This window comes from Mercenaria mercenaria, chromosome 7, assembly GCF_021730395.1.
Source record: "Mercenaria mercenaria strain notata chromosome 7, MADL_Memer_1, whole genome shotgun sequence".
In the NCBI taxonomy this organism is placed as follows: domain Eukaryota; kingdom Metazoa; phylum Mollusca; class Bivalvia; order Venerida; family Veneridae; genus Mercenaria; species Mercenaria mercenaria.
The window spans coordinates 20,963,096-20,986,836 of record NC_069367.1 but is presented as its reverse complement, the minus strand read 5'-3'; positions in this window follow the sequence as shown (position 1 = coordinate 20,986,836).

Below are 23,741 nucleotides of genomic sequence, written 5' to 3'. Positions count from 1 at the left end.
ACGTTTAAGAAAAAAGATATTTAAAAAAAGAATGTTTAAACAATATTCAGTCCTATATCGCGAGGTGTTTTTGTCATTTTTTGTTATTGTTTTAACGCCATTCAAGAACGCACGATATGATTTTTTTCAGTATACGACAGCTCTGAGGGGTTTGCAAAAATATCTGTGTAAAAGATGAAAGCCGAAAACTATAGATTATGACAAAGAATGAATTAATCTTCCACTAAAGTACAATGAGATGGTTTTCGCTAAAATAATCAAGATTTAAAGAAAACTTCAGAACGTTGAATTCATTCATCTCTTTAAGGTTAAGACTATTCATACGTCTCTGTACTAACTATAAACAAGCTTAAAGATGTATTGCAATTAAAAGTCGAATAAGTATGATAGTATTTGCAGATTATTCTAAAAAAGTATTAAATAATGTCTCGATTTGTTATAAGGAATGAATTTTTAACCATTTTCGTATGCTAAGTTAACTTATATGCCTCAGAAGTTATTCATATTTTGTTAAGGCTGGCGTTTCAGTTTTACTGGTCAAGTTAATCTAGGTGAAAATATTTCAGTATAACGTACGTTTTCAAATCTTTGTATTATAAATTATATCCTGTATACATACAAATCACATACAAACAAATTTACAATAAAATCAGTGCATATATTCTTAGAATGCCTACATACTAATGCATTTCCTTCAGTCAAACATATAAAGATAGATTGTAATAAAACATGGTTCGTATCAAAGATGGAAATAAAAAGTTAGTTGAGAAAGGATGCAAATTTATCACGAGTGCGCGGCATGCTACCAGTTTACACCAGCATTCGCTCGTATGCAACGGTAAAGAATTGCTCCAAACATATCAAAAAATAACCAAAGATAACCAGAACAAATCATTAACCTTCGTTATATGCTTTTTTTGTACACTTCTAATAGACCTATAACTAAATGTTTAACTATGCGGCTTTGGACGCTTTTTGCGTCCCGCCGCAAAATATAATTTAAGAAGAAACAGAAAAAAAGAAACAAAATCGAGCAAAATGTACACTTTGAAATTGAGAGCAATATATTTCATTGATTATTATTTTCCTTTATAAAGAGAGGTTATCTATTTAATGATGCTATTCTAAAATGTAATGTCATCTCATAACAAGAAGTGTATCCATCTTCATGAATATATCATATTTCATTCGGAACTCGACAAAAACGACAAAGATTGTATTTACATAAATATCCTGTTGTAAAAGATTCATTTTTTATATTTTACTTCAGGCATCATTTTTGTAAAACGTTGCAATTTGTATTTCAAAACTTATCTATCAAGTATTTGGATTCTATTGGCTGATGTTCCCTATAGTAGGTATCAACTATTTTTAGAATAACCTTTATAATGGACAATAAGGAAACATAACATAAACAGTAAAATCATTTATATGTAGTAGTCTTTAAGTAAATACAAATAACAAAACAAAAACTTAAATAATTGAATTCTAAACAATGACTTTTCAAAACATATGATTTATTTGTTTATATGCCTATGTAAAAGCACAAAACATGCACACAATTTATAAAATGGCCACCCTGATTCTGCTCATTAGGGAAGTGCTAAATTGCGACACGCTAAATGTAAACCTGGCCGTGTCCAAAATTTTCGAATCTAAGTGTACCCTGCTACCTAACGCATTCTATGTAAAAATGGCGGCGTAAGAATCTAATGTTTTGAAAAGAGAAATTGAAAGAAGCGAAAAGGAGTAAATTTAGCGGGTTGTATTTAACGAACTGTAGTTTTCTTATATAAAAGTTAACACCCCCTTTTCTTTCTGTTTTTTTTTTTTTTTTTTTTTTTTTTTTTTTTTTTTTTTTTTTTTTTTTTTTTTGAAGTAGCGATATAGTTCTTTATGGGAATATAAGTCTCTGAAACTCTGATATGTTAGAAAATGTCGAAACCCCGTTTTAAGGTGAGAGAATTTTTGTATAAAATAAAGAACAGCCGGATTTAGAGGTGTTCAGCCTACATATTTGGCAGACTTGCACGATAACCCTGTTTTTAATAAGTATTTTTGAAGTTAAAGTTAAAATACCATCCCGGATATATTTGGAAAGTCCTCGTCGTGCACATTCTAGATATATATTTTATGATAAAATAAGATATTTCTTTCTTGTTTCAAAATTCCTTTAAAATGCTGAGAGTTTCCGAACACTTTCTGTATATTAACAAAAAACGTGCTAAGTTTTACGATAAGATAGAGACGTATCGGAATAGGAATATATGTATAATTATATAACAGAGTTTAGCATGATTTTTGGGTGCGTTCCGTCTGACAAATGTTCTTTTAAAAGTTTTTAAAGTTTTTCATGGCATTTTCCTTTGAAAATATTGAGATATGTTTTAAACTAGAATGTATCTGTAGGACACAGGGTGTGCCCCCCCCACTGGTACATTTGTCACAAATATGGGGAGATAATTCAAATGTTTGCAGTCTTAATGGGGTATGGCCTCAAAGTAAGTATGAAAAGGATTGATTATTCTATACCATATACTTTTTGAGCTATGAGCATCACAAACCAAAAATCCACTATTTTGGCTATTTCAAGGGCCATAACTCTGTAATAAACACTAAGATTCTCAAGAAGAATGCCAAGTGTGCAAGGTCACATTATGATAAAGACTCAAGGAAGGTTTCATGAGTTTACATTAAATACTTTTTGAGCGAGGCATATAATTAGGTCAAAATGTGAATTGTTTTACTATTTCAAGGGCCATAACTTTAAAAATAGGAAGCGGACACAGGTGAAAAACAGAAGGTGCACAAGTTCATATCATGATAAAGACTCATGCAAGGTTTCATCAATTTATATCAAATACTTTTTGAGCTAGGCATCTCACAAGGTGAAAATGTGCATTTTTGACTATTTCAGGGGCCATAACTCCAGAAATAGGGGGCAGACCCAGATGAAAATAGGAGGTACGCAAGTTCATATCACGATTAAGACTCACTCAAGGTTTCATGAATCTATATCAAACACTTTTTGAGCTAGGCTTGTCACAAGGTGAAAATGTGCATTTTTGACTATTTCAGGGGCCATAACTCTAAAAATAGGGGGCAGAGCCAGACGAAAAATAGAAGGTGCGCAAGTTCATATCATGATAAAGACTCATGCAAGGGTTGATCAATTTAAATAAAGTACGTTTTGAGCTAGGCGTGTCACAAGGTGAAAATGTGCATTTTTGACTATTTCAGGGGCCATAACTCTAGAAATTGGGAGCAGACACAGATTAAAAATAGAAGGTGCGCAAGTTCATATCATGATAAAGACTCATGCAAGGTTTCATCAATTTATGTCAAATACTTTTTGAGCTAGGCGTGTCACAAGGTGAAAATGTGCATTTTTGACTATTTCAGGGGCCATAACTCTAAAAATAGGGGGCAGAGCCAGACGAAAAATAGAAGGTGCGCAAGTTCATATCATGATAAAAATACTTTTTGAGCTAGGCGCGTCACGAACTTCTGACGGACGGACGGACGAACGGATGCACGGACAAGAGCAAATCTATATGCCCCCACCACTCATGGGGGGGGGGGGGGGCACAAAAATACGAAGATAAACGTGTAAGCAGTTCCGTTGTTGCATTATAGTATAAATAGAAAACGATAACGAAAGTCGATTATGTCTTTATTGGTTGTCCGTAAGTATTCACCTGGCACTCATTAATCTTCGCCAATATGTTCGGGCGTTTTCGTTATATTACGCAATATTAGTATCCTGAAAGTATCCATATTACTAAAGTAACATGAAATGCTAATCGATGACACGCTGGCGTAGAGGTAAGGTGTCTGACTTCCATGCACGTTACCACGGGTTCGAAATCACTTACTGAATAGAGATCTTTTTTTCAATTATTGTACTGTAATGTTATCGTTTACATTATTTTATGTATCATATTTTATGAATTTTAGTTATTTTCTCTTGTTGTACTTTTTTCTTTTGGAACGCTGGCGACAGGTAATTTGTCTTTTTTTTATCTAAGATACTTTTAAAACAATTTTATTCTACTTTTTTACAACGGGAAAATATGATTACTCTTAATAAATGAACCATAAACATCAAGATACGTTTGATCCAATGGGTAGGATCCAGAGATTCGAACACAAGCCTATAGACTAAGAAACGCTACCATGGACAGATTTTCTCCAGTAAATAGTGAAGGAGTGGTATACTTCAACAGAGGTCCCGGTTCAGAATCCCAAGGCAATCATCTCAACGATAGATGTGAAGATCCAAGCCAAGACTACCAAGCAGACCTACAGGATGTAGATCATCTTTCAGTGCATTTCGAGCCAGTTTACAGACCATTTTCATTAAGAGATGCTGAAGTAAATAACTTTTAACAGTAAAATAAGATTACTTTTAAGATTTAATACTGAGGTTTATAGGCAAGCATTTGTTTCATTTAAAGATTCTAAATATTTAACATTGTTTGTTGTTAACTAAGATGTTTTGCTGATACATTATTAGTATTTATTTAGAGTCAGTATTTTATATGCATTGTCTTAATTTTTGTTAGGGATAAAATAGATAAATTTGCAATTTAGATTTATTTGATCTTAGTAATTTCTTATTAGTGTTAAGTAGAACTTAAGTAAATCTTGGTAAAATAAGTAGTCTAACTGGAGTAAAATAGCCTTAGTGAATCGGCCACAAAGTAGAATTGCATTCGAACCCAATCTGTTCTTAACCACGAAACCGGAAGTCGCAAGCCTGCATGATAGTCCAGTGTTACGTAACCACATAGCCAGAGTTCGAGATCCCAGCCCGGTAAATCCTACTCAACTTCTCTTGCCGAACCACAACCAGTCCCGAAACCATCCGAGCTAGCCAGAGCGCAACAATATTGTATATAATGTACCTGATTTAATATTATCAAGTTTCATAAGAACTCTATGTTTTATCATAGCTGCATACACGTACAACAGAGTATGGCCATTCATGCATACATCATAGAATTGTTTGAATAGCAATAATACTTGATATTATTAAAAGATGTGCAATGAAATTATTGAATAAAGTTCGTAAACTTGATAGATCTATCCTTATTATTCAGTCTGAAGAATACATCAATTATTCAAGTTAGTAAGATCTGTAAAAAGATCCTTTGGAAGCAAAGAATGCAACCAAGAAGAATAATAGCAGACTCTGATAATAATCTGATTTCTGATCTGATAATAAATATAATATCACAAAACAAAAAATATAACATTTTGATATTCATTTGATAACTAAATTGTGACCTTAGGAATACAGATGTGTCCAAATGAATGGATGGAAAATATTTTCGGATGGACATACATAATTAACAACGGTTTGATGTGTGTCGATATCTGTACAATAACATATATATACAGTCTAAAGCTGATATTTCTAAGAGATATCAAAGCGCTATCGCTTTTGCTCACAAGGGGAGAAAACGTTAACAGGGAAATTGACTTAATCGTAGTATTTGCACCCTTCCCCTGATAAGTGAGGAAAATTTCTCAGTATGAATGCGTGATACTTGTGCATGAAACAAGCATTTGGTTTTAACATTCTAGTATTCGACAATGAAATACTTATTTCTCAAACTGTTAATGCACACAAAAAACACTTGAATTAATTTGCATAATGGTAGGACACATCTTTATTCATAATTACTAAAAATTGTACTTTATACCACGTCTTATATATTTAAAGAAAACAAACTTAGAGACTGAGCATAACTGAAAGTGCCTGATTTGAGAGAATTTATGCCGCTTTAGACATACTGACATTTGAAAAAGAAGCAGTCCCTAAAGAAACTATAAGATATAATTAACATAATGTGACACTCGAATTCCAGTGAATGCCATTTGATCACGACATACGTTTTGGATACCTTTTTAATGAACAGAACGGAACAGATACTTCGTTAAGACGCATGTATAATACATATTCTTTACATAATTATATAATATCAACGTGACAATAAACATGACATAAGGAATCTTGTATATTTGGTATTTTATATTTGAATATAATTACATATACAGTAGAAAATATGTGGAGAATGAACATAAGATATCAACGTTCGATAATTAGAATTGCATTTCTGATGGTTAGAGCTTCTTTTACATATATATAGATAATAAAATAAATCCGGTTTTGTTAATTGAATTTAGGAGCTATATGAACTTATACACAGACGGACGTCTAAAATAGTCTACTTTTAAGTATTTCTTTCTAATAGCAGCGTAACATCTACATATACAAACAAAATGGTATTGGTCTTCAATGACTTAATTTTTGCAACATAAATCTTTCCTTCCGAGGGATTCGATTTCTACTATATCTGTCAGACTGTATTCTGAGTGTAAGACCACGCATCCTTAGTCTACAAAAGTAAAATCTAAAACATCTTGGCAGTATATCAAAATAACTCTCGTATTCGAAAAGACATTTAACGTTTTCTATGTCGAAACATCTTGACACGACATACGATTGTTGAATTGTGCATTTTTTGAATGGCAAGCATGCTAGACAAACTGTAGTCGACATACGATTCTTCCATTTTTTAAAAGTCGAGTCAGCCTAACATTTGACATTGAAATTCGTGTCGAAACAGGCTGACATACAACATATAATAAAAATTGTGTACTTTTTGCATGTCGAGACAGTTCGACGGTGTTTTCTACACCAATTTTACTGAATGTAGGTTATATTTGTTAGCACTCCCTTAAAAATTCAATTCAGCTCATGACTTGCATCAAAGAAGCTCTTTGCTTTCATATAGTTTGATGTTTTTTACGACGACGATTTTTTTAATCCATCTATGGAACATTTTTAAAATTCCGTGCCAGTTCGACATACGGTAGACAACATTCATAGTGTTTATATCTTCTCACATTCTGCATGCCAGGTATTTGCTCTAAATTATGCTGCACCAGAGTCTAGATTATTCATGCACAGATTTTCTGCATAAACACTGTTAAGCATGCGTTCTGGTTGCCCCTGGACGAGATGATTGGTATCAGTGTAGTGCTTGGAATGTCTACCAGATGGTAGACAATTCTGTACATCATGACAGCTTTGGCATTGGCTCGTCGCTCTTGGAGTGATGGCCAGTTGAGTTGCTGTAACATATCTGATACACTGCTGGTAGTTCTATAGTCCGAGAACACCATGCGTGCAGCTCTTCGCTGCACCATCTCTATTTTGGAAATATTGTCCGCTGTATGTGGATCCCAGATGACACTCCCATATTCTGTGAGTGGTCTAATGAGAGTCTTGTAGCATAAGGCCTTTGTTTCTTTAGGGCACTGCTGGATGTTACGTCGCAGGAAGGCTGATGTTGAGTTTGCCTTCTTGGTGATCTGGTCGATGTGGTGGTTCCACTTTAGACTTTTGTGGATATTCATACCCAGGTACTTTGCCGAGTCAACAACGTCAAGTATGTGTCCATGAATGTTATATGGATATTTAATCAAATTCCTCTTGTTGGTGACGTTTAGGACTTGACATTTCTTTGGATGAAACTCCATCAACCAGTCATTCTCCCATTGCTGTAGACTCTGTAGATCTTTTTGCAGTTGTATGGCATCTGCTTCAGATCTGATGTTCCTGTATAGAGCACAGTCATCTGCAAACAGGCGAGTTGTTGATCCTTCAGAGACGCAGTCTGGTAGGTCATTAATATACAGAAGGAACAACAAAGTTATTTTGTTAGTCTTTTTAATTTTATTCTGACCTATGTATTACGTACGTTCGATATCAATATATAAATAACAAAATAAATGTATTTACTATCGTTCTCGTTTCAGTTCATTAATTTTCCTTATAAGGAAAGTAGGATAAATTTACGTACTTGACCTGTGCTTATATAAGGCACAGAATAGGCGGGAATAGGTTATTCGAGGTTCAACGGGCAAACGGTTTTGTTCTATTGATTTCCCTTCCGCCCACCCATACGTTTATTTATTTATCCTTATTGTTTTTATCTCGCATCTGTTTAAAGAGACTGGGTTTTCATAATACCAATGCATTGATAATAACATGAACTTGGTAAATATATCTTTACTCTTCATATTATTTGATAAGTTCACGGGCTATTTTTATTTTCTCTCACATACGGATTATCTGACAGTATTAATCCACTGTTTGTTTCATACTTTCCCTAAAATGAGAATTCAGAATTTGTTGAGTAAAAATAATGATAATTTTTACTAATTTATGGTTTAATAGATTCGATGTATACATATACTGTATTTTGCTTTCTCTTTTGTAGATAAACGAATTTTTGTCGTTTACAAGTTGTGAGAGGATTTACGTTTCTATTGGATAAGAGAGGATGGCTTCTGAGACATTTCACTTATTTTATTCTATTTCTCGACTTATGTTAAGTGCATGGACACAACCACACAGTCAGTGTTTTCCTGGATACAGAAGCCATCGATTTGAATGTGTTTAGTGAGTTAGGGTGGTATACTGGGACAGAATTTTGATACATTTTGTATCATGTTTATTTTTTCGGTATAATTTATCTGAAAAAGTGCATGGACACACATACCACATTCTGTGGATATTTTTTTTTCACCAAATACCATCGTGTATGAGTGAATAATATGTTTAATAATTGAAATAAATTAGTTTGCCTGTTGACCACTCCTATCTTTTGTTTGTTGTTTATTATACAAAGGTTACTTGAGTTAGATGGTAAATTATTTATGTTTGTCTGAATGGAATGAAAAAAAAACATAATTCCATATTATACTGCATACGATATTAAATGTTAAAACAACATTTTTATGACATGCGGAAAACATTACAGCAGACGATCTCGATGTCCTAAGCATCCACACAGAGGTCAATATAAATTATCTACTTTAAATGATTTAAAAAACCGCTGATAGTCGGACAGACACGCCTAGAGACAAAAGTGCTTGTTATCCCATTAATAATAGCAAATTTTCTCAGAAATAGAAGGTCTTCTCCTAGTTATTGCTGCGTTATTTACTGAAAACAATCATGCAACGTATCTTGACATTACCTTTGTCAATGTTGTTGTTGATAATGTTGAAGATGAAAAAGCTGATGATAATGTAGATGTCACTTATGATTATGACGTAGTTGTGTTGCTGAATTCAGAAAGGTAGGGACATTTGATAGACTATTATATGTCTTTGAAAGAAAATTAGAAGATTGTATGTCTTCGCAGCAATTCAGAATAAGACTGAATAAGGCTTAGACTGTCTATTTTACGCACATGGGAGCGTTTATATGTTAAGATAAAGCGTCTGAAATTTAAAATTTGAACAGACTAGGTCTACATTAAAAAAACAACTAAAACACTTGATTTATTCACAATGATGATTATAATCTCAGTATGATTTTATAATCTCAGACATTATAATATATCTTTAACACTCAGAATAGCTAGTAAATCGCAAAAACTTCTTTGAATTCTTTCAACACGAATAAACGGGCGTGTCTTCCCTTTCAATCCTTACTTTTATACAAACCGTGAGGTAGAAAGCGATAGTCAAAATTTATCTAATGGTTTTTGTATATTATTTTCAAGACATTTTGAGCGATCAACATCTTATCTCGGGCGATCGACACCTTATCTCGAGCGATCAACATCTTATCTCGTGCGCACGACATATAATCTTGAGCGATCAACATCTTATCTAGTGCGCACGACATCCTTGTGATGTGACTTTAGAACATTTATCAAACAAATGATTTATTAGGAGACTCTATTCAAATATTCTTATTCAATAAAAACACATAATCATGATAAAGATTGTAAAAAAAAAATATTAAATAAATGAAACCTGTTGTATAAATTAACCTGTCATGAGATTTCTCCTTTTTCAAAACATGTTTGTCCATGTTGTCCGTGGTCTAAATCAGATAGATCAACTCGATGGTTCGTTTATTAATAAACAAGCATCTCCTTTGAAATTCACTCTATGTCGTCTATTTCACTGAAACCAACCAACTCGTGATCTGTTCTTTACTAATAATAAGTAAATAAAACACTAACCACTTTAAACAGAAGGGGCATTTTCCTAATTCCAGGTTATATATCCAGCAAAATATACTTCCTGACACAGTGAATAGTTAGTTAAAACTGTTGCTTTGGTAAACCTTTATATATCTGCGCCTTGTATTGATATTTGTGATATATTTGCTTTTGAAATGCATTTAAAACACCAAAGAGATGTTTTGTTTCGCAACTGTATTCAGACAATGAACAAATAAGAAATAATGGATAGTTGGACCGTTAATTGGTATGTTGTTCTTCTTTGACTTGTTAGAAAGTCAATATTATGCACGTTTGTAATATACAGGAGCTCTCTATTTGAAAATAAAAGAGATCTGCTTGAAATTGACATTTTCCGAAGGAACGCAGTGGTCTAGTGATAAGACGCCCTACTACGAAACCAAACATCGTGACAACCCTCCAACTGAATTCATTAACATTTGGACAAGAGTTCCATGTGTGGACGTTTTATACCTGGAATGCTAAAGAAATACTAAGAATTGAAGCGTCCTTGCACTATCCTTCGATTAAAATAACTAACATAACCTATACGAGTCGCCGCGCACAAAATACAATATATAATAAAATATATAGTGCGTGAGTGTGTGCGTGCGTGTGTGTTACTTTTTGTTTAAATACTTTCAGGTTAAAGCCACTACTCCACTCCCACTGGTAAAATAACAGCACTCTGATTTTCTATTAGAACTACCACGATAGGCGTTCCATTCTAGTTGAATTAGACGCTGTTTATCCGAATTCCGTTGGACTGGTTTCCGTTTATTTTGATTATGATATTTAGGGCATTGTTGGACATCACTTAGACGATTTTTTTCAGTAGTGGCATCACGTTCTATCACGGACAATGATTTTGTAAAAGCTATATAAACGTGACAATTACCCGTACTGTTGTCCGTAAGTATTGACCTGGCACTCATTAATCTTCGTCGATATTTTCGGGCGTTTTCGTTATTTTACGCGTTATTTATATAACGAAGAAATCTATATTTAGCTATTTCGTGCTCAATGTGAGTATGTGACCTGTCATTGTCCAAGGCCACAGTTGTAACCCAATCTTTATGAAGCTTGGTCAGAATGTTTCTCTTGATGATCTCTATGTCAAGTATGAAACTGGGTCATGTGGTGTCAAAAACTAGGCCAGTAGTCCAGATCATAGGAAAAGCTTGTGAACACTCTAAAGGCCACAGTTGTGACCCAGTCTTTCTGAATCTTGGTCAGAATGTTTTTCTTGATGATTTCTAGGTCAAGTTTGAATCTGGGTCATGAGGGTCAAAAGCTAAGTCACCCGGTCAAATTAAAGGAAAAGCTTGTGAACACTCTAGAGGCCACAGTTTTGACTCAATCTTTATGAAACTTGGATAGAATGTTTATCTTGATGATTTCTATGTCAAGTTTGAAACTGGATTATGTGGAATTAAAAACTAGGTAAGTAGGCCAGATCATAGGAAAAGCTTGTGAACTCTCTAGAGGCTACAGTTGTGATCCAATCTTTATCAAACTTAATCAGAATGTTTGTATTGATGACCTCTATGCCACTTTCGAATCTAGGTCATATGGGGTCAAAAACTAGGTCCCCCAGTCAAATAAAATGAAAAGCTTGTGGACACTCTAGAGGCCACAATTGTGACCCAATCTTTATGAAACTTGATCAGAATGTTTGTCTTGATGATCTCTAGATCAAGTTAGAAACTGGATCATGTGGGGTCAAAACTAGGTCCTCATGTCAAATCAAAGGAAAAGCTTGTGAACACTCTAGAGGCCACAGTTGTGACCCAATCTTTAAGAAACTTGGTCAGAATGTTTGTCTTGACGACCTCTACGTTTTCGAATCTAGGTCATGTGGGGTCAAAAACTAGGTCACCCAGTCAAATCAAAGGAAAAGCTTGTGAACACTTTAGAGGCCATAGTTGTGACCCAATCTTTAAGAAACTTGATTGGAATGTTTGTCTTGATGATCTCTATGTCAAGTTTGAAACTGGATTATGTGGAATTAAAAACTAGGTCAGTAGGCCAGATCATAGGAAAAGCTTGTGAACACCCTAGAGGCTACAGTTGTGATCCAATCTTTATCAAACTTAATCAGAATGTTTGTATTGATGACCTCTATACCAATTTCGAATCTAGGTCATATGGGGTCAAAAACTAGGTCCCCCAGTCAAATAAAATGAAAAGAATGTGAACACTATAGAGGTCACAGTTGTGACCCAATCTTTATGAAACTTGATCAGAATGTTTGTCTTGATGATCTCTAGATCAAGCTAGAAACTGGATCATGTGGGGTCAAAACTAGGTCCTCATGTCAAATCAAAGGAAAAGCTTGTGAACACTCTAGAGGCCACAGTTGTGACCCAATCTTTAAGAAACTTGGTCAGAATGTTTGTCTTGACGACCTCTCCGTTTTATAATCTGTCATGTGGGGTCAAAAACTAGGTCCCCCAGTCAAATCAAAGGAAAAGCTTGTGAACACTTTAGAGGCCATAGTTGTGACCCAGTCTTTATGAAACTTGATTGGAATGTTTGTATTGATGATCTCTAGATCAAGTTAGAAACTGGATCATGTGGGGTCAAATCTAGGTCCTCATGTCAAATCAAAGGAAAAGCTTGTGAACACTCTAGAGGCCACAGTTGTGACCCAATCTTTAAGAAACTTGGTCAGAATGTTTGTCTTAACGACCTCTACGTTTTCGAATCTAGGTCATGTGGGGTCAAAAACTAGGTCACCCAGTCAAATCAAAGGGAAAGCTTGTGAACACTTTAGAGGCCATAGTTGTGACCCAGTCTTTAAGAAACTTGGTCAGAATGTTTGTCTTGATGATCTCTAGATCAAGTTTGAAAATGGGTTAAATGGGGTCAAAAACTAGGTCACCATGTCAAATCAAAGGAAAAGCTTGTGAACACTCTAGAGGCCATAGTTGTGATCCAATCTTTATGAAACTTGGTAAAAATCTTTGTCTTCGTGATGTCTAGGTCAGGTTTGAACCTGGGTTATGTGAGGTCAAAACTAGGTCACCCAGTCAAATCAAAGGAAAAGTTTGTGAACACTCTAGAGACCACAGTTGTAACTCAGTCTTTATAAAACTTGATCAGAATGTTTGTCTTGATGATCTCTAGTTCAAATTTAATCTGGGTCATGTGGGGTCAAAAACTAGGTCATCCAGTGAAATCAAAGGAAAAGCTTCTGAACACTCTAGAGGCCACAGTTGTGACTCAATCTTTATGAAACTTGATCCGAATGTTTGCCTTGATGACCTCTAGGGCAAGTTTGAAACTGGGTCATGTTGGGTTACAATCTAGGTCAGTAGGCTAGATCAAACGAAAATCTTGTTAACAGTCTAGAGACCACAATTCAAGTTTCAAACTCATGCGAATTGATCAGAATATATGTGTCTTGATGACCTCTAGGTAAAGTTCAAATCTGGGTTATGTAGGGTCAAAAACTAGGTCACCCTGTCAAATCAAAGGAAAAGCTTGTGAACATTCTAGAGACCACACTTGCGACTCAATCTTTACGAAACTTAGTAAAAATGTTTTTCTTCATGATCTCTAGGCCAGAGTGGAAATAAGGTCATGCTGGGTTAAAAACTAGGTCATTAGCTCAGATCAAAAGGAAGTCTTGTTAACACTTTAGAGTCCACAGTTTAAGTCTGAAACTCATGAGAATTAGTCAAATTGTTTGTCTTGATGACCTCTAGGTCAAATTCAAATCTGGATCATTTAGGGTCAAAAACTAGGCCACCCGGTTAAATCAAAGGAAAAGCTTGTGAACATTCTAGAGACCATGTTTGTGATCAATCTTTTTGAAACTTGGTCAGAATGTTTGTTTTCATAATCTCTAGGCCAGAGTGGAAATAGGGTCATGTTGGATTAAAAACTAGGTCATTAGGTCAGATCAAAAGAAAATCTTGTTTACACTCTAGAGTCCACAGTGTTAGTTTGAAACTCATGAGAATTGGTCAAATTGTTTGTCTTGATGACCTCTAGGTCAAATTTGAATCTTGGTCATGTGGGTTCAAAAACTAGGTCATCTGGTCAAGTCAAAAGAATAAGCTTGTTTATACCCCACGGGGCACTTTTTTTTATTCTTTCTTCGTAAAACGTGGTGAGAGTATTTGTTATCATGAAGTCTTGGATGATTTTAAATCTGGATCACTTGGGATAAAAAACTAGGTCACTAAGTCAAATCAAAGGAAAAGCTTGTATACACTCTAGAGGCTACTTTTTTGTCCAATCGTAATGAAAATTTGTTAGAATATTTCTCCATGAAATCACTAGTAAAACATGTTTACACTGTTATGGTGTGTTACTCAGGTGAGCGACCTAGGGCCATCTTGACGCTCTTGTTGTTTTTTTTTCTTCACTGAAATTTTATCTTTATTGCTTTTATTCTTACATTAATTAAAATACCATATTTAACGTTTTCTTGTGTGTGTTTTTATTTTTGTTGCTGTTGTTTTTTATTATTATCTTTCATCACAGTATAATATTAATGTACATAAACAATACAAAACAACACTTCCACTTTGCTAGAGGTATCAGTAGTGCTACCCATACGGGCTGTGTCAGTGCTACTTCAGTCACGGAATCAGTTGTGTCATCTGCCAGGATAATGATGTTCACCCGTGTAATGATCGCCTGCCTTCATCTTTTCTATCGCCATCTCGAAGTGATCACAAGCATTTCTCCATCTGTCCTCCCCAATTTCCGCAAAGGCAGCATTTGTAAGATTCAGCGTGTCATCAAGTCTTAAATGATGGAACGGCACATGTGTACAAAAAACAATGAAAGTGTAAAATGAAAGAATTATAATTTTCTTTTAAGGTCAACAGTAGGAATTTATTATTGTAGTAAAATTCCGATGGCGGACAAGGGACTTTAACTGGTTCCAAATTAACTCTATGGCATTGAACTCAGGATAGTGAGACGGAAGGCGCAGGACTTCACGACCATGGCGTCTTATACTCTGGTCTACGGAATATGATGGTGCTGGTTTATGCAGTCAGAACAGATCAACAAACCGTCGTCAAAGGCAATGTTATGTTTTTGAAGCCATTCCTGAAAAATGACAAAAAGCCAAAGTAATGCAAAATACAATTGGAAAAAATTTAACGATTATTTTTATTACATAGATTTATTTCAAGTTTAATCAATTACCTTAATTTCCTCCTTCCTAGAACTAGAAGTCGGGAACTTCTCTGCTTGCATCGAGTGGTAACTTGCGTTGTCCATCACGATCGCACTGGGGCTATGTAGATTGGGAAGTAGCTTTTCTTCTAACCACTTCATGAAGTTTTGCCCGTTCATTTCATGGTGATAGTCTCCAGCTGATGATGATGCTTTGTACACCAGTTGGGCGCCCTTGATAAAGCCGTTGCGGCTTCCGGCATGAACAACAATCAACCTGTTGTCCTCCGTTACAAGGGGGTATACCACTCGGTAGATAATCCCGTTGCCAACATCTCTTGGCGGTAAAAGCTGTGTCAATCTAGGTTTCGTCTATGTAAACAAGACAATATCCCTTGTCTTCAAGCATAAAATTCCAGTCGCTGTTTGACAATTGAGGGCTTCTCTATGAGAACCTTTCTGTTATCGGTTGTTTTCTTCCAAGTGAAACCCATCTTCCGCAGCGTTTTACGTAACAACCATCCACTGCCTGAGTAACTAATTTCTGTTTTTAGGACAGTCAAAAGATTCCTCAATGTCGGCAGCTGACGGCGACGAGTGTAAAATTCCTGAATCTTGTTCTTTATCGTCAAATCCATCTACGGGTGTGTAAGGTACTCGTTTCGAGCGTTGCGGCAACCTAAGTTATCCTGTTTCAGTTCTTTCCACAATCTAAAAACTGTTCGTCTGCTGACGCCAGTTGCTTGAATTGTCCGTTGGACAAACGAATGCTTGTCCAGTCCTGGATTTTTCTTAAAGTACTCGGACACGTTAGTGACAAATAACAAAAGTCTGTCTTTAGATCTAAACTGTTTTAAAGATTTTTTATTCGACATTTTCAAAACGGCGCAGTGTCATGTATGAACCAAAAATTCATGATACGTGTGGTAATTTTCCCGCCTAATAAATTTAGAGATAGATAAAAAATAACATGGCCAGACATAGGTCTCGAACACGCAACCCCGCGGTTGGTATCTGAACGTTTTGTCCTCCCAGCTATTTTTCCATCTGACATACTGTCCATTAAGATGTATATAAAAGTGTCAGTTTTAGTTGTTTGATCCAGATAGCACACTGTAGCATTATTACAGTAACTATGATGCGAAACAGAAATTCTAAGATATATAAACAGTCGGAATTTTTTTAATTTCATTTCAAGAATAAATACCTGCAGCAATTATAAACATATGACTTTTCGTGACAAAAACAATAATAAAGAAAACCACCAGGCAGATAGTAAAGCATAAAGTAATAAAACATGTGACGATTATTTGAACGACGAATTTCGAAAGTTAATTCCAAATGCCTCACATGAAACCCTGCAGCTTTTAATCTGTCAGTCTATAAATGATGCAAGAGATCCAAGAGGTCGACGATAGAGTAGAAAAATCATAAGCTCATGTCTGCAACATTATACAAGAAGCCCATCAGTTTACAGACATCTAAGAGCCAGTAAGCTCCTGGTTCTTCCGTCTCCTGAGATTCTCATCATGTACAAGAGCACGATAAAATATAAAGCTGGGTTCCAGGATGAGGATTCGAGGTAATTAAATTTTCCTTTATATCTTGATACTATTGAAAACTTAAGTTAAAGTAATTGTCTGCCTAAATGTGCTTAAATATTCATGTATTTATAAACAACTGTTTGATCCACCTTAACTGTAACATGGTTTGTCCTTGTTTTCCCTTTAGATATGAACAACATATTTTTGGTATTATACAAGACAGAGGGCGGTAATACGAAAATAGAGATTTTCACAACATTTCTTTATTAGTCTTTGAATTATCATCGTACCAATGGGGATATTTTCAATTATAAGAAAAACATTATTTTGTTGTGAACGAATTGTTATGAAAAAATCTTTTAGGATGTCTTGGTTAGAAACAAAACATCATCTCTATGAAAAATCTGAGTAAACGTTTTCACAATATTGACATTTATCAAAAATGTTTTAAAAAACTGAAAAAGGTCCAACTACCACTCCCAATGACCTCATGCAAAATAAAGCTGCAATTTATGAAAGCCTTTGTTAAGGATTATGTGGACCAAACATTAGAATGTTTATGACAGAAAGAAAACAATATCAATCCCCGCTAGTATTTTTTGTCACATCGCCTTACTGACAAACATTTGTTAATAAGAGAACATTACATGTCAAAGTCACAGTCCAGACATGAAGGGGTATAACATAAAACATAATATTTGTCATCGATTTCATTGTTAACATGATTGTTTTATTCTGGAAATCAGGTGGATGTTCCACGAGGCAAGACGACCAGATGGGTGGACTGTCTGGTTGATTTTGGATTAGATATCTATCCAGCAAAACATAAGGAAACAAAATGTGGAGACGATATAGAACTGTTTGGCTATGAAGACGTTGGAAATGAGGACAATATATATTTTAAGAAGAGGGAAAACAGACAAAGAGCTTGGCATACATGCTTTACAATTTATGTTTGTTGGATTGATAAGTTTTCGTTTCCCTATTGCACATTTCATTACAACAAATGTGTAATAATGATCTACACAATCTTTAGGAGAGTTGTTAACAAATTACTGCTGTATGGGTTTACAGTAGCATTCAGATTGGTTCAAAGCAACAGGAGCTTCTTACATCTTAATTTGGGGAAAATATATCATCCTTTCTTGTCAAAAATCCATCTAATCCAGTTATTTTCATAATGGATATACATTTTTATTTCATTTTTTAAAGAAAATAAGAAACAATTTGAAAAAAAAGTGGCACAAGCGCTCCTTTCACTAGAAATACAATTCTACCTCGCAATAAAATAGTTCAATTGCAGATTTGGATAGATGCCTTCGAGTGGAACCAGAAAATGTTTTGCAGATACATAGAAAATCTAAATAATGATCATCTGCATCCTGATAAGCAACCACTTGGCTGAGGAAGTCTTAGATGCTGACATGTTAGATCTCATGTCACAGTAGCAGGCATCATTCACAAGCAAAACTGTATTGACAGGACTAATAGAGTTACTGCTGAAAACTGCAAGAATGATAATAATTTTTACAGACATGCATGCAATCAAAAATGTAAATGATGAAAGAAATTCTGAATTGATTGAAATAAATGAATAGTTTAATTAGTGGTTGAATAGAAAATATTGCAAGTAAAGTGAAATCTAAAAAGGTTTTGTCATATCAATGTCACGAGAATGTTCAAGCATGTTTGCTAGGCTTTTGTGAATTATGTAAGCTTGTGTCTTATGACACCGTATTAAGAAAAGTATATGTCAACACTACATCTACGTTCAAATGTATAAATAAATCTCCGGAATACCTTCAATCTCTTGTGAAGGTTAAAAAATTTAATCATGATTTCGTATACACAAACATACTGGAATTACAGCATGTAAGGACAACTAGGTATGGCATAAATTCTTTCCGCTTTGAGGCCGTCAGGGTGACATGCGTACTGTGGATAAGTATACAGACTTTGTCAGGCTTGGTCGCACCTGGACAGGCCCCAGGTGTATGTGTGCTATGTGTAGCTAGTCAGTTTGCTTGGCTCTTGTTGTCCTGCTTGTGCTTTCACATCTCTCGTTTCCCCTTAGTTAAATTTGTGTTTTTTTTTTGTGTTCAGTTTTGGTTTGTCAGTTCTTCTTTATATTATATTACTGTTATGTTTTTTTGCTTTAAATGTTTTTTTTTTCTCTCTAAGCTGTCTTGCATGAGTGTTGTATTTGTGTCTATATGCTTAAAGGTGGTTAATCAGATTTTGGTCAACTAATGGATTTGTTCGAATCTTTACCAACTGATCATTTACACTTATTTGTGTTCATCGAGTTCTTAATACACGTAAGATTTTCACTGGGAGTATTTTTAAACTTTGATTTTCCTATCCTGGTTGCCCAACCAAGATGACGTTATTTTAGCATATGTATAAATTCAATAAAAAAAACATTTGGTAAAGAATAATATGAATTTAAGCACTATTCTATGAAAGTTGTCAAAGATTTGCATTGACAAGTACATATTTCATATTTTCCCAGAACTCATTAGAAATGCAAGTTTATTAAAATATTATTACCTCCCTTTGTCAATCTTGGTTGAGCAACCAAGATAGATTGAAAATAAATTAATTCAGAAGCTACACGTTGTTTCAGGTAGTTGAGATATTCCAATATACATATAATGCAAAAGTAAAACTAGAAGTTATATTGAAATTAAAAGAAATAATCTATTTTTGAAACAACTTTGTATTGATGGGAGATAATTACAAAAATTAATAAAAAGTAATAAATTACACATTTCCAATAGGAATCTAACACTATGAAACGGGTCTTTTGTTCCTTAAAAACTCTCTGACAAAATATATGAAAACTGAAAAATGTCAGAAAATGTTGCTCGCCTTGAAATAGTTTGTGCATACGTAAATTGTCTATCTGCATGTTAAGATAGAAACATTACTGTTTTAAATTAACCGATTGCTCTTAATTTTGTGATAATATGGTATACGAAGATGCGGGTGCTGTACTGTGTATAACCCTTTCCCCCTTTCTACGCCTTTCTTTCGGTAGTTTGGGATACAGGGGACTAGGTTTGACATACACTTGTCACAATACCCAACTGTTTTACTCCCATCTTTTTATGCATGTATCATATGTACAGTATGTTCATTCCTTTCTTATTTTTAAGTGCGGGAGTAACCATGTTAGTAATATATATTTACTGTAATAAGGGTTACTTCCCTTACCTAACCTTTCATGCTTGCATTATCTGTGTGTTTTTCCCAGTTTGATATTACTTTACCACTGTTTGTTGGGTAATAGCTTTAAGCTAAGGTTATTTGCTATATGTAATATTCGACGTACCAAGCTGTAAAAGTGCATTTATAACGCTGGTGCTTATCAATTCTGACGTAGTTTAAAATCATTTTTGCCAACACCGATCGAACCACTTATAGAGGTGCAAAAGCCAACCCGACTGCATTACAATATTGCAATAATATACGCTATCATTTTAGGCCAGGATATTATTTCTAATAAACCCAATGCTGGTAAATCATCAAAGAATAGACCAGCTCATTCTTATAAATTATATCAGGAGAGTGCTGGTAAAAAGGGAACTACATCTGATGACATTTGAGCCGCACCATGAGAAAACCAACATAGTGCATTTGCGACCACCATGGATCCAGACCAGTATGCGCATCCGCGAAGTCTGGTCAGGATCCATGCTATTCGCTAACGGTTTCTCTAATTGCAATAGGCTTTGAAATCGAACAGCATGGATCCTGACCAGACTGCGCGGATACGCAGGCTGGTCTGGATCCATGGTGGTCGCAAATGCACTATGTTGGTTTTCTCATGGTGCGGCTCATTTCTCAAAAAGGTATTAAATGCAAACTGATAACAGGTTTGTTGATAAGCACATTTTATAAGAACAAATATCTTTGAAAGCAACTGCTTCACAGATTTTGTTAAAACAGTGATTATGTTATTTTTAAAAAAGTCAGTTAAACTGTTTGTTGTTCAAGGGATTTTTTGTAAAAAAAATATGAATATTATATCCTATTTACCATGAGGAAACAAAGCCATGTTCCAAACCTGTTTTAATATAATGAATTATAAAAAGATTCAAATGTCTAATGAGAGCAGTTAGCTGTCTTATGGGGTATTAGTACTGTTTTTATACCGTGTCGCCTGTTTCAATAAGTTATGGGTTTTGTAGTTTTCACATACAATTTATACAAATATGTGAACAGTTGGCATTGCGTATCAAGATTCTTTCACTTGATTAAAAAAAAAAACAAAAACAAAAAAAAAAAACAACAAAAAAACCTGAAATCTTTCATAAAAAGAACCCAGAAGTCAAAATGTTTTATGTCATAATTTCGGTGATTATATTCAAACCACCTATAGAATACAATTCTGGTGCAAACTTACTGAAACTGAAACTGAATAATTTGATTAAACGCCTATTTTATACAGTGATATATTCAATGGCGTTGTACATAATAATAATAGTAATAGTTATTATAACAATATTAATAATGACAATAATAATAATAACAGCCTTATTGTAACAAACAGTCATGACCGCACCCCTAACCTTGAGGTCATTTTACCCCTATTGCCAATACCAGTGCTTAAAGATGAGCTGCATATAGAGGGTTCAAACCCTCAGGTTAATGGTGCCATCATATACTATTTAATATAGAAATACTACACACTACCCTACCCATAGAGCCTTACCAACAAGTGCGTTTATTAAACAAACCTTGGAAATATAAATGTTAAAATGTAAAACCTTTTACAAAAATTTAAGAACTATCACCTGCTGTTTTCGCATGAAAAACAGTTATCAAAAAATTTAAAACAATGCCGCGAAATCTCTGAAATACCGTGTCATCAATTAGCACATTTGTTCAAGTATTAACCGTCTGTGTGCAATCTTCTAATCTTCTTCATGTTTACTTTCACATATTTTCCACGTTTTAAATACAGAACATTTACCACAATATCTATGCTTCAAGTCAAATATGTTGAGGACTTCCCTCTTATTTTCCTGATAAAAAGACTGTGTACAATCAACATCTTATTTTCTTCTTATTTTATGAAATTCACATTAACCATAATTATATATTCTATGTACATTTTATGAGTGTATATTTTACATAGTCTATACATATGGCTTATGTGTATCCTTTTTCTTTCCTCTATCTTAACACGGGATGGATCCCTGACATGGATCCTGACAGCACCTCTAACCTGTAATCAGTGGCGCACTAGAACTCACCAGAAAGTCATCTTTTTCACTTCAGTTGTCACATTAATGTGTTTGAAGTGCGCTACTGGACCGCCTGTTGCCGCCTTAACAACATTACCTCTAAGGTTATTTATAAGTTTCTGCCACAAATTCCTTAGCAACAGCTCTGGTGCACCAGTTTTCAGCCAATGAATCTTCGGAGCAGTCACCTATTCAAGCATCGACATTTTCCCTCGTTTTTAGCTTGAAATTCATATAATGTTATTTTCTTCCTATTTAGGACATATGCCAATCGATTATTGGCGAATAACATTACTGACTCATTTGTTTCAGACAGACGCCTACTTAAACCTTGCATATATGAACTGACTTCATCCTGATACTTTCTTGATCATGTAACATAAAGCTGTGTCTTTCTGTCTTTCCACAGCGTGTGTTTGAGATCCACCTGGGGAGGATTTTTTTATTTACATTCTCCCATGACTTTGGAACGTGGTGGGGGTAAGAGTGAGATTTGATGCGCACCATAAACCGGTTTAAGCTCCCAAGTGGTGTTTTTGCCACTGAACGTTCCAAGGCGGTGTCCCACTGTGTTCCTTTTTTTTGTTCGTTTTGTCCTCGTGTGTTTGCTTTGTGTTGGCAGTGTGCACATCTATGTGTTGTGATTTTCGTTTTGAGGAGGCTGCGTTTCTGGAACGTGGCATTCCCTGTTTGATATTTATTCTTGTTTTTACTATTTCTTCAAGTGTTACTTTGTGTTGGAGGACTTTTTGAAATGTTCTACTTTCAAATCACATTTCGCCATTGTCACTGTATAACCTGTTTGGTACAGGAGCCAACTGATAAAAGTCATCAGCCAGCAACAATAGCCTGCATTCCTCCAAACAAAAACAACCGGGGTTATAACTGAACATGTTACAAGTTCTTATAACATGTGTCTGCAAAACACCATGCAAAAACACCCCAACACCATCGACTGAATCTCGCGATGACGAGTGGCATTCGGATTTCAACATGTCTACAACTATCTTCCCCTTTCAACCTCCCTCATTTCCCAAACATACCTACACGCAAAAACAGCGTCATAAAAAGGTGCTGTGATACTGCTATGTTTAATTGTTTGCATAATCAAGTTCATAACAGGAAATGAACGAACTTCCAAGTCATTTAATTTCCTAGATGCTGTTCAGACAATACTCTGCTTATAAAACTATTTGGTTGCTGTTCTCTAGATACACATTCTTCATTTCAATATACATATCGAGACTTATTTACAGTTTATTTTCAAGATGTTTTGTTTTTCGGGTCATCAAAAGGTCAGTTATTCTATCTGTTAAATGTGGCGAAGATTCGCATGTGTAAAACAACATTTTCTTGTGCACAATCAGTCGCTTTCTCTTCAATTTTTAAATGCAAACCTCATGCGCCCATTTGTAAAGCACCTATATATAGAAAAAAAACAAGAGGGTTGTTGACCCTAAAGCGCTCACCTGTGTACAAGGCTTTAAGCATGTTTGTGTAACGTAATGGTACAAGTACAAAGTTAGGTTTCATCTATGTTAGACTATATTATATACATGTCACACACATTTTTGAACTTAGGGCAATAATTTGAAAAATTATGGTAGACAGTACAACTCTGATATCACATGCCAAATGTTTGGCTCTAGCTACTATTGATTCATAGAAGAAGATTTTCAAAGTTTCTTTTATACAAGCCTATAGTAATTTCATGTCACGTACAGGGGCATTGGCTATTTTTGACCTTAGGA